The sequence below is a fragment of the Gorilla gorilla genome, chromosome 12 (genome assembly GCF_029281585.2).
Source record: "Gorilla gorilla gorilla isolate KB3781 chromosome 12, NHGRI_mGorGor1-v2.1_pri, whole genome shotgun sequence".
Lineage (NCBI taxonomy): Eukaryota > Metazoa > Chordata > Mammalia > Primates > Hominidae > Gorilla > Gorilla gorilla.
In genome coordinates, this window is record NC_073236.2 from 114,066,801 (window position 1) to 114,079,139 (window position 12,339).

Sequence of the window (12,339 nt, forward strand, 5' to 3'; positions counted from 1 at the left end):
GCAGCCTGGCCAACAGAGCAAGACTCTGTCTCTAAATAAATAAATAAATAAATGCATTATCAAGATTGTGTTTCTGTCTCTCTCTTTTTTTTTTTTTTGAGACGGAGTCTCGCTCCGTCGCCCAGGCTGGAGTGCAGTGGCGTGATCTCGGCTCACTGCAACCTCTTCCTCCCAGGTTCATGCCATTCCCTGCCTCAGCCTCGCGAGTAGCTGGGACTACAGGCACCCGCCACCACGCCCAGCTAATTTTTTGTATTTTTAGTAGCGACGGGGGTCTCACCGTGTTAGCTGGGGTGGTCTCGATCTGACCTCGTGATCTGCCCGCCTCGGCCTCCCAAAGTGCTGGGATTACAGGTGTGAGCCACCGCGCCCAGCCTTGTTTCTGTCTCTTTTTGTTTGGGGTGTTAATTTGATCCTCAAACTCTGTGTGGAGCAAGAAAGCTGTTAGCTTTAGCCTCACGTCATGGAGATTTAACTGCAGTGGTTGCTGGAGTGAACAAAGTTTTAATTTTTCTCTTATTCTGCCCTTTACCCTTGACGTCAGACTTCTTCCCATTAGTAAATTATTTACTGTGGTCAAGAGGATGGGAAGTGCTAATTGGGTTTCATGTGTTACTGCTAGTGTTGCTTTCCACTGTATGGATTGAGAATGGAGTAGGGGATGGATCTCCAAAAGGAAATCAGGGCCTTTTTAGCAGAAGAATGTTGAATGGTAGGTAAACTCCTAAAAACAAATCTACCTTAGGCTTTATGGAGTCCATGGACCCACAGCAACTAACAGTAAAAATTATGCCTTTCTCTTAGAACGGTCTTTATAGCTGTCATTCTGGACCCTTAAAAAAGATTATGCATTGATAATGGGTTTGGGGAGAAAACGGCATTTTATTTTTTAAATTTTTATTATTTTTAAAAAATACAAAATTCTTCATGAATTTGCATGTCATCCTTGTGCAGGGGCCATGCTGATCTTCTCTTCATGTTCTTAGTATGTGTGCTGCAGAAGGGAGCACAAAAATGGCATTTTAACAGGATAGCGTCATTACCAAAGGCATATGTGAGAATTATTTTTGAGGGACCTTGGAATTGGACTAACTTAATCTTGTGGAGCTAATATATTGAGGATAGTAGAGTATAAGTTTGGGTAGTCGTAGTACAGCCGTATTTTGGATGACTTATTAGGAAATGCAGCTGTAGTAGGTGCTTAGATATTTGTTCAAATCAACAATAGTAAAAAGATCAATTATTTTAAGAGTATCAGAAAGACATCTACAAATAATAAATTGTTTCCTTTTCCATAATTATACCTTTCTTTTACTTCTCTTAGGTAGATATCATAATTGTGATTTCCTTCTTGATCCAAGACTTTTTAGGGGTAGAGATGAAAAATGATTTATAAGGGATTTATGGTTTTCTTGCCTTTTTTTTTTTTTTTTTTTTTGAGACAGAGTCTCGCACTGTCACCCAGGCTGGAGTGCAGTGGCGCAATTTCAGCTCACTGCAACCTCCTCCTCCTAGGTTCAAGTGATTCTCATGCCTCAGCCTCCCGAGTAGCTGGGACTACAAGCGTGTGCCACCACGCCTGGGTAATTTTTGTACTTTTAGTAGACACTAGGTTTCACCATGTTGGCCAGGCTGGTCTCTAACTGCTGACCTCAGGTGATCCGCCCACTGCTCTCTCCCAAAGTGCTGGGATTACAGGCGTGAGCCACGCACCCCGCCGCTTTTCTTGCATTTTTTTTTTCTTTTTTCTTTTTTTTCTTTTTTGTTGATTATTCTTGGGTGTTTCTTGCAGAGGGGGATTTGGCAGGGTCATAGGACAATAGTGGAGGGAAAGTCAGCAGATAAACAAGTGAACAAAGGTCTCTGGTTTTCCTAGGCAGAGGACCCGGTCTGCGGCCTTCCGCAGTGTTTGTGTCCCTGGGTACTTGAGATTAGGGAGTGGTGATGACTCTTAGCGAGCATGCTGCCTTCAAGCATCTGTTTAACAAAGCACATCTTGCACCGCCCTTAATCCATTTAACCCTGAGTGGACACAGCACATGTTTCAGAGAGCACAGGGTTGGGGGTAAGGTCATAGATCAACAGGATCACAAGGCAGAAGAATTTTTCTTAGTACAGAACAAAATGAAGTCTCCCATGTCTACTTCTTTCTACACAGACACAGCAACCATCCGATTTCTCCATCTTTTCCCCACCTTTCCCCCTTTTCTATTCCACAAAACCGCCATTGTCATCATGGCCCGTTCTCAATGAGCTGTTGGGTACACCTCCCAGACGGGGTGGTGGCCGGGCAGAGGGGCTCCTCACTTCCCAGAAGGGGCGGCCGGGCAGAGGCGCCCCCCACCTCCCGGACGGGGCAGCTGGCCGGGCGGGGGCTGACCCCCCACCTCCCTCCAGGACGGGGTGGCTGCCGGGCGGAGATGCTCCTCACTTCCCAGACGGGGTGGCTACTGGGCGGAGGGGCTCCTCACTTCTCAGACTGGGTGGCTGCCGGGCGGAGGGTCTCCTCACTTCTCAGACGGGGCGGCCGGGCAGAGATGCTCCTCACCTCCCAGATGGGGTCGCGGCTGGGCAGAGGCGCTTCTCACATCCCAGACAGGGCGGCGGGGCAGAGGCGCTCCCCACATCTCAGATGATGGGCGGCCGGGCAGAGACGCTCCTCACTTCCTAGATGGGATGGCGGCCGGGAAGAGGCGCTCCTCACTTCCCAGACTGGGCAGCCAGGCAGAGGGGCTCCTCACATCCCAGACGATGGGCGGCCAGGCAGAGACACTCCTCACTTCCCAGACGGGGTGGCAGCCGGGCAGAGGCTGCAATCTCGGCACTTTGGGAGGCCAAGGCAGGCTGCTGGGAGGTGGAGGTTGTAGTGAGCCGAGATCACGCCACTGCACTCTAGCCTGGGCACCATTGAGTACTGAGTGAACGAGACTCCGTCTGCAATCCCGGCACCTCGGGAGGCCGAGGCTGGCGGATCACTCACGGTTAGGAGCTGGAGACCAGCCCGGCCAACACAGCGAAACCCCGTCTCCACCAAAAAAATACGAAAACCAGTCAGGCGTGGCGGCGCGCGCCTGCAGTCACAGGCACTCGGCAGGCTGAGGCAGGAGAATCAGGCAAGGAGGTTGCATTGAGCCGAGATGGCAGCAGTACAGTCCAGCTTCGGCTCGGCATCAGAGGGAGACCGTGGAAAGAGGGAGAGGGAGACTGTGGGGAGAAGGGGAGGGGGAGGGGGTGGGAGAGCTTTTCTTGCATTTTAATCAGAAAGTAAGTTGGGACACTTTCTGGTTTTTGAGGTTTTCTTCTTTGTTTGTTTGTTTGTTTGTTTTTGTGTTTTTTTTTTTTGAGACTTTCACTCTTGTTGCCCAGGCTGGAGTGCAATGGCGGGATCTCAGCTCACTGCAACCTCCGCCTCCCGGGTTCAAGCGATTCTCCTGCCTCAGCCTCCCAAGTAGCTGGGACTACAGGCGCCCACCGTCCCTTTGGAACTTGATGAAAACTTTGGATCTTCTCCCCAGAAAAAGATATAAACGCTAAATACTATATCTAAGTCCAAAGGGGTTCATGGAATCCTGAAGCCTGTTTATACTGTGGGCCTGAATTATAAATTAACACTCTGATCTAACGTCATGTTATTAATATTTGTATATTTATTTCTAATCTTGTCTTTTTAAAATTTAATCAAAATCTTATTGTGTATTCAATTTTGCATTCATAAGCATTTCCTTATCTTTGGAAACGCTACTTAAAAGCATTTTTAATAACAACATAATATATTTTCAATTTAGGAATAATTTATTGGGTTTCTCTTACGTTTTGGGTATTGTCTAATTTGAGGAGCACAAAGATAAAGAGGGCTGTGCTCTCTTTTTGCTCATGTACTAAGGATCTTTTTGGAAGGGGAGTTAAATTACTTGATTATCTTAGTATTCGGTATTATTTAGATTATTTTTATAACTTTGTTACAAATAATACTGCAGTAACACTTTTGTGCCTAGGCCTCATGTATTTCTATTACTTTGCTTTGATAGAAGAAGGGTTACTGGGGAAGAGGGTGTCACTCTTTGAAAGGCTCTTGAAGTTAATACCAATTTTTTTTTCTTTTTTTGAGACAGGGTCTCACTCTGTCACCCAGGCTAGAGTGTAGTGGCATGATCTCGGCTCACTGCAACCTCTGCCTCCCGGGATCAAGCAGTCCTCCCACTCAGCCTCTTGAGTAGCTGGGACCACAGGTGTGTGCCAGCATGCCCGGCTAATTTTTATATTTTTATTTATTTATTTGAGACAAAGAGTCTCACTCTGTCGCCCAGCCTGGAGTGCAGTGGCATGATCTCAGCTCACTGCAACCTCCACCTCCTGGGTTCAAGTGATTCTCCTGCCTCAGCTTCCCAAGTTGAGATTACAGGCATGCACCACCACACCCAGCTCATTTTTGTGTTTTTAGTAGAGATGGGGTTTTGGCATGTTGGCCAGGCTGGTCTCGAACTCCTGACCTCAGGGAATCTGCCCGCCTTGGCCGTCCAAAGTGCTGAGATTACAGGTATGAGCTTAATTTTTATATTTTTAGTAGGGATAGAGTTTCACCATGTTTCCCAGGCTGGTCTCTAACTCCTGGGCTCAAAGCAATCCACCCACCTCGGCCTCCCAAGAAGTGCTGGGATTACAGATGTGAGCCACTGCGCCTGGCCTGTTACCAAATTACTATCTATAAAGGTGTATCATTTTACCCCCTCCACTGTTTAGTGTGTATGTGCCTGTCTGATTCAACTCTTGAAGAATTTAATATTACCAGTTTAAAAATCTTTGCTATTTTGTTGAGTGATAGATAAACTTTGAGGTATCTGTCAAAAGGAGTAGGGAAGGTATGTCAGATACAGAGCAGCATGAGCGAAGGTGGCATGCTGGCAGTGTGTGAGCGGCACTGTCTGCCAGAGCTGAGGAGGTTCTTGAGGGATATGTGTGTTGCAGGACACTGAAAGTTTCTATTTGGATGTGTTTCTTAATGGCTTGTGCTCTACAGTAAGCCTGTTCTTGACATCAACTCCTCAAGACAGACACTAGCAGCAGTCTCTTAAAATGGCTTACTATAGAGGATTAGTGGAATAGGTCATAGTCTCTGCTGCAGTAGCTGGTTCCAAGGCCGTATTAATATTCATCATCTCCTTCTGCCACTGCCTAGTCTAGATTTCCGTCACTCATGGCCAGACTGCAGCTGATCAAGGTTGCTTGCCTGAAGCCATCATTCCTGAGGAGTCTAAGCCCCTATTTCTCTTTTCCATATCATGCCTTTGCCATATGCTGTACTTGCCTTTTATCATTAGATGTGGAAGCACCGAGGAGCACCTACTAGGTTAAGCTACAAATTGCTGTCACCTTCAGAGCCACCGAAATGGTTGGCTCTTCTTTTTGAGGAATTATAACAGGGTTCTGAGAGTTGGATTCTGCTGATGACAAGTTGGACAACTCAGCAGCAGCAGTGGCTCTTTTCATTAATTAGCTGACAAAACCTTAGGCAAGTTATTTAATTTCTCTGCACTTCAGTTTTCACATCTGAAAAAAAATGGGCTGATAGTATCTACCTCATAGGTTTATTGTAAAGGTTAAATAAGCTAATTTATCTAAATCACTTAGAATAGTGCTTGGCAGTTAAATGCTAGATAAGTATTAACTGTTAGTGTTATTAACTCTTCAGAGTTTGAAGAGAGTTTGGTTGAGAGCTTTTTTTCTTGAACTAGGGAGTGTGTATAACCTCCAGACTTTTTGGATAATTAAAAGAATCCAAGCTAGGAAAGACTAAACCCAAGTGACTTGATAGAGCTGTTCAGAATTGAGGGACCCCTCGGTAAACTATGCCCATGAGCTTACAAAGTCAGCTTCTGTAATCTTCTCTGTATATCTGTAGGTGCCTCTCTGTATAGGTTTGGTATTTAAGTATTCTCAGCTACTTTTACACTCAAGTTTCTGCGCCCAAATCTGTAAATTTATTTGCATTTTCCCTCACCTTTTATCCTTTTTTAAAAAGAGGCATTTTTACTAGTGTCTGAAGCTAATCTTGCCACATTTGTTCCTAATTCCATCAGCCAACCATTAAGTGTTTTAGATCGGTCATATAATAGGCACTAGTAATACTGGATGAATAAGGCTGGGCATGGTGGTTCACGCTTGTAGTCCTAGCTACTTGGGAGGCTGAGGCAGGAGGATTGCTTGAGCCCAGGAGTTCGAGGCTGCAGTGAGCTATGATCATGTACTCCAGCTATAAAACTGCATGCCACCTTGGGCGACAGAGTGAGTCCCTGTCTCAAAAACAAAAAACTGGTGCACTGTGATAAGCAGTACTGGGGATGTATACGGTGCTGCTATAGGAGCATGGCTATTTTTGAAGCCATGGGAGGATGAAAATGTCCAAGGAGAGTAGACACTGAGGAGAAAAGAATCCTGAAGAAGACCAACATTAAAAGACTATGGAGAATGAGGAAGTTGCTAGTAGAGAGGTAGAGTAGAGTGAACCACGAGAGTCTAGTGTGACAGAAGCTGAACAGAAAAGTGCATCTCAGGACACAGGTAGTGATCAATAGATAACTGCTAAACAGCCAGGTAAGGACTTTTTCCCTCTTTCCTCCAAAGGCTCTGTTAGATCACATTTCTGTCTAACTGCCATGTGTTCCTTGTTACTCTCATGTGTTGAGCTCCTGAACTCAGGTGAGTGAGTGTATAGTGAGTTTGGTAGCTGAGGGAAACCACATCCTCTGAATTCATTTTGTTCTTGAGTGTCAAATCGGAACTAGTACCTCAAGCTCAAATAATGAGGGATTTGTCAAAAACCGTATGTGAAATTACTTGCCACTCATGGTGGAAAGGGGGAAGATGGGATATGCAGGGATATTTGGGTCTCCCTTATCCTGGTTCAGTGAAACTTCATTTGACAAAACAATTATTCCTCAATTCCACATGTTCTGTTTCCTTTATTGTCCTAGAAAGAGTTGTTTTAATCCCCTATTACTACCTTTAGACTCCCAGTCAGTGCTAAATCCCCTCACATCTGATTTCTTCCCTCCGCATTAAGTGGAATCCGAATTTACAAAGCTAATTAAACATCCCTTTGTTGACAAATACAGGGGATACATTTCTGTTGTTATCTCAGCTTCTAGGCAGCATTTGACATTGTTGACCACCTAAACCTTAGAATACTTTTGTCTTTTCTGAAACACCAGTGTTTTCTGGTTTTCTTCTCATCTCTCTGGTCATTTAGTTTATTTCCTAGTTTTTCTTCTCTGGCTCTTAAACGTTGATATATTGTTCTATAGCAGAAGCCCTCATCTCTTCTCACTCTATATTGGCTGATCTGATTTACTGGTATGGCACAAGTTACTCTAATAAAAGCTTTTGGGCAGTAAATGAGCCTTTTAACACTGATAGAACTTTATATAAAGATCACTGTGTTACTTATTTGGACATTTAAAATGTAGCAGTCATATAGATTATACAAAATTCAGACTCTGCACATCTGTATATCTGGAATGAACTCATAATGTAATAATAATTGAAATATTCCCGTTATTTAGGCTAGAATCAAACTTGAATCTTAGAGGCAACTCAGTTATTCTTGAGTGTTAGAAAATATAATTTTTAAATCCTTTTTATTAACTGAATTGGGAATCCACAAGCTAAGAAGTAAATATATTAAGCACCCTTTAAAAATCTAGCTTTAAATCTACGTAGTGTTGATTTTAGTTATTCTGAGTGGTTATTCATATTGTCATAAAGTAGTTTCTAAAAATTGTACTTTAAAGTTCCATGAGCAGTTCAGTGGAATGAGGTTTGTTTGATAAACACTGCCCTCCTGTGGTTAACGTAAGCTAACAGTTTTGCAAAACTACTGTAGTCATTTCCGCTTGTGGTAAGATAATGTAATGGTTCATACAGCATGTTTGCTCAGTAATACATGTGGCCAAGAAAGGGTTTTTTTCCCTCATTGTCTCCCTCTTGGTTTTTTCCTAGTGTGTCTGCACATTCTTCTCATTTCTATCCATGCACATTTTCTTTCTTTTTTTGGTGGGGGAGGCAGAGTCTCACTCTGTCACCGAGGCTGGAGTCCAGTGGCACGATCTCGGCTCATGGCAACCCCCACCTCCCAGGCTCAAGCGATTCTCGTGCCTCAGCCTCCCGAGTAGCTGGGATAACAGGCGTGTGCCACCACACCCAGCTAATTTTTGTATTTTTAGTAGAACCAGGGTTCGATCATGTTGGCCAGGCTGGTCATGACTGAGCCCGGCCCATGCACTTTTTCTTATGTGAATTATAAGAGTTAAATGTAAACGAATACAGAAAAAGTATTAAGCTATCAAAGGGAGGGAAGCTACATTTAAGTGTAAACATGCTTAAAGAAATAGAAAGAAAAGACCAGTCAGTTACAATACATAAAATTAATAAAAACTTTAATGGAAAATCAATAGTGATAAAAAAGATGAAGAATAAACTGGAAGAAAGGGTTTGTAGTAAATGTGACAGTAAATGTTTCAATATATTTAAATTAGAGAGCTCTCACAAATGGTATATAAGTGGACAATAGCCAATGAATAGCCAATTCACAAGTGAGGAAATACAGTAATTAAAGCACAAAAATATATTTAAATCCATAATGCTGCTTTATAAAATGATACTCATATTAATAGTGGTATTTGAAACAGAAACCAAATCACCTTTGGAGCATGCCAGAAAACCCGCTAATTATTCTGAAAACAGTAAATACAAAAATAAGTTACTTATCCTGCCCTTTTCTTTCTTTCTTTTTTTTTTTTTTTTTTTTGGAGAAGGAGTTTTGCTCTTGTTGCCCAGGCTGGAGTGCAGTGGCACAATGTTGGCTCACTGCAACTTTCGCCTCCCGGGTTCAAGTGATTCTCGTGCCTCCTGCCTCCTGCCTCAGCCTTCGGAGTAGCTAGGATTACAGGCATGCGCCCCCACACCTGGCTAATTTTTGTAGTTTTAGTAGAGATGAGGTTTCACCATGTTGGCCAGGCTGGTCTCAAACTCCTGACCTCAGGTGATCCACCCGCCTTGGCCTGCTGGGATTACAGGCGTGAGCCACCGCATGCAGCCTTATCCTGCTTTTTTAATATGAATTGTACCTCGGGTAACCAAATAGTGGAAAGCATCTATTTTTAGAAGGACTCTGGCTTATAAATGAAAAAGGAACGATAGACTATCAGCACTTTCCAGCCCCTAAATAAAATGATGGAGATAGTGATCATCGGTGGCTGCTAAAACAATTAGATTGAAATGCTGATGGGAAACTTTATAATAAGTGGATCAGATAGACCACATCTATCCCACTGATATATCTTAGCATCTCAAAAAAGAGATCATAGATGTTTTGTGTGTTCTGATGTGGTGTGGTAGGAAGTATACCATAAGCCTATGAAGTTTTCTTGCTAAAATAAAATCTGAATCTGAGCAAGCCTCTAGATTTCGATTCTAATTTTCAGGAAATGCAAGGGACAGAGGACCATACGATTAGCAAAATACAGAATGTGTGTAACTACAATACAGTTTACTAGTTTTTTCTGTAAGTAAATTGGAAGAAAAAGTGAGAGAAACCCATAGATTAAAAGATACTTCAAGACATGTGTTAGCCAAACGCAGTATATGTGGGTCTATTGATTTGAACAAACCAACTGTTTAAAAAAAGTGGTTTTTCCCTGTAAATTTGGGACATTGACTAAATAATTTGATATTAAGGAATTATAGTCATTTTCTGAGGTGTAAAAAAAAAATTTTAGTCCTTATTTTTAGAGATATATACTACAATAATAATGAATGAAATGTCTGAGGCTTGCTTCAGAATAACCGAGTTTGTGGACGGAGGGTGTCTGAAGGTATGGAGGAAACAAGATAGGCCATGTGTTGATAATTGTTGAAAATGGGTGATGGGTATGTGGTGGTTCATTGTAATGTTCTCTCTCATTTGGTGAATGTTTTTAGATTTCCATAATAAAAAGTTTTAAAAGTGTAATATTTAAGTCTTTAATTGAAAAACATTTTTCTTTCTCCCCAAAACTATAGCTTTAAGTAGTCTGAAAAAATTTAGTGTAATACTTTTCTAAATTAAAACTAATTTTAGGCCAGGCATGGTAGCTCACATCTGTAATCCTGGCACTTTGGGAGGCTGAGGCAGGTGGAATGTTGAGCCCAGGAATTTGAGACCAGCCTGGACAACATGGCAAAACCCCATCTCTACAAAAAGTACAAAAACCCAGGAGTTTGAGACCGGCCTGGGCAACATGGCAAAACCCTGTCTCTACAAAAAAATACAAAAATTAGCCAGGTGTGGTGGCATATGCCTATAGTCCTAGCTACTCCAGAGACTGAGATGGGAGGATAGCTTGAGCCTGGGAGGCGGAGGTTGCAGTGAGCTGTGATTGCACCACTGTGCTCCAGCCTGGGCAATACAGTGAGACCCTGTCTCAAAAAAGACAACAAAAAAAAATTTTTTTTTTTTTTTTTGAGTCAGAGTCTCACTCTTTCATCCAGGCTAGAGTACAGTGGCGCTGTCTCGGCTCACTGTAGCCTCTGCCTCCTGGGTTCAAGTGATTCTTGAATTCTTGAACCAGCCTCCTGAGTAACTGGGATTACAGGCGCCCAGCCACCACCACACCCAGCTAACTTTTTGTGTGTGTTTTTACCAGAGGCAGGGAATCTCCATGTTGGCCAGGCTGGTCTTGAACTTCTGGCCTCAAGTGATCTGCCCTCCTTGGCCTCCCAAAGTGCTGGGATTACAGGTGTGAGCCACCATTCCTGGCCTAAAAAAAACTAATTCTAAATGCCTAGCATTTAAAGGAAACTGTGATAAACATTTTTTTAAAAGAAAATAAATATTCCATATATATATATATATATATGTAAATTTTTTTTTTTTTTTTTGAGACGGAGTTTCGCTCTTGTCATCCAGGTTGGAGCACAATGGTGTGATCTCAGCTCACTGCAACCTCCGCCTCCTGGTCCAAACGGTTTTCCTGCCTCAGCCTCCGTAGTAGCCGGGACTACAGGCACCTGCCACCATGCCCAGTTAATTTTTGTATTTTTAGTAGAGACGGTGTTTCACCACATTGGCCAGGCTGGTCTTGAACTCTTGACTTCCGGTGATCTGCATGTCTTGGCCTCCGAAAGTACTGGGATTACAGGCCTGAGTCACGGTGCCCGGCCTCCTTAAGTGGTTTTAACCAACTGGTTTACTGTGTTTGATTAAAGTACAGAACATCTTGGAAATCAGTGAAATCCTTACTAAAAAGACATAATTTTTGGTCTCCACTTCTATTTATTTATTTATTTGTTTGTTTATTTTTGAGATGGAGTCTTCCTCTTGTCACCCAGGCTGGAGTGCAGTGGCCCAATCTCGGCTCACTGCAAGCTCCGTCTCCAGGGTTCATGCCATTTCCCTGCCTCAGCCTCCCAAGTAGCAGGGACTACAGGCGTCCGCCACCACGCCCGGCTAATTTTTTTGTATTTTTAGTAGAGGCAGGGTTTTACCATGTTAGCCAGGATGGTCTCAATCTCCTGACCTTGTGATCCACCCATCTCGGCCTCCCAAAGTGCTGGGATTACAGGTGTGAGCCACCGTGCCCAGCCGGTCTCCACTTCTAATAGCTTAACATCTCATGATGTTTAAAACCCATTAAAATATTAAAATAACTTAATTCCTTGTTTTGCAGAATATATTAGAAAGTATTAATTTTTACCATTAACATGGATAATATAAATATTTTCAGTTCTGAGTGTGGCTCATTCTGATAATGATTTAATAGTCCCCTTTCAGTTAAGATTTGATATGCCAGAGAAATGACACTCTAGAAATATTTATTAATTTCAGTTTTCTGGCTCCTTGGACAGATGTATGTGTGCATACATAGCCATTTCATGGTGTTTATTATTGCCATGTTTTTGCCATTTAAATTGGCAGGAAAAAACCCACATTAAAATGTATTATATTTGATTGCTAGTAAAGTCAAATAATTGTATTTCATTTGCTTCATAAATTTTTATAGGATATTGAATATGTACACAAAAGTGGACAATAATATAGTGAATATCTTTGTGTTTATAATTTACCTTCTATAATTATCAATTTATGGCCAATCTTGCTATATTTAAACCTGCAACTTCTTGTATATTTTTTGAAGTCCCAGACATCATATGATTTCATCCGTAAGTACTTCAGTGTGCAAATGCTTTTTCATATGGGTGTGATCCAGTTATATTAACCCTTTTGTGAACTGTTTGTCCAGGTCCATGGTATATTTTTGTTTATTTTTGGTACTTTAATACATTTTTAGTATATAAACAATAAAT

The 12,339-nt window shown here is 42.4% G+C and overlaps 1 protein-coding gene and 1 pseudogene across 1 annotated transcript in view; one reads left to right on the plus strand and one right to left on the minus strand.

Moving 5' to 3' along the window:
- Positions 1 to 12,339, plus strand: part of ASXL2 (ASXL transcriptional regulator 2) — a 145,650-nt gene that overhangs the window by 22,752 nt on the left and 110,559 nt on the right. The gene's annotated exons all lie outside the window — the stretch shown is intronic.
- LOC115933586 (uncharacterized) lies at positions 910 to 1,010 on the minus strand (annotated as a pseudogene).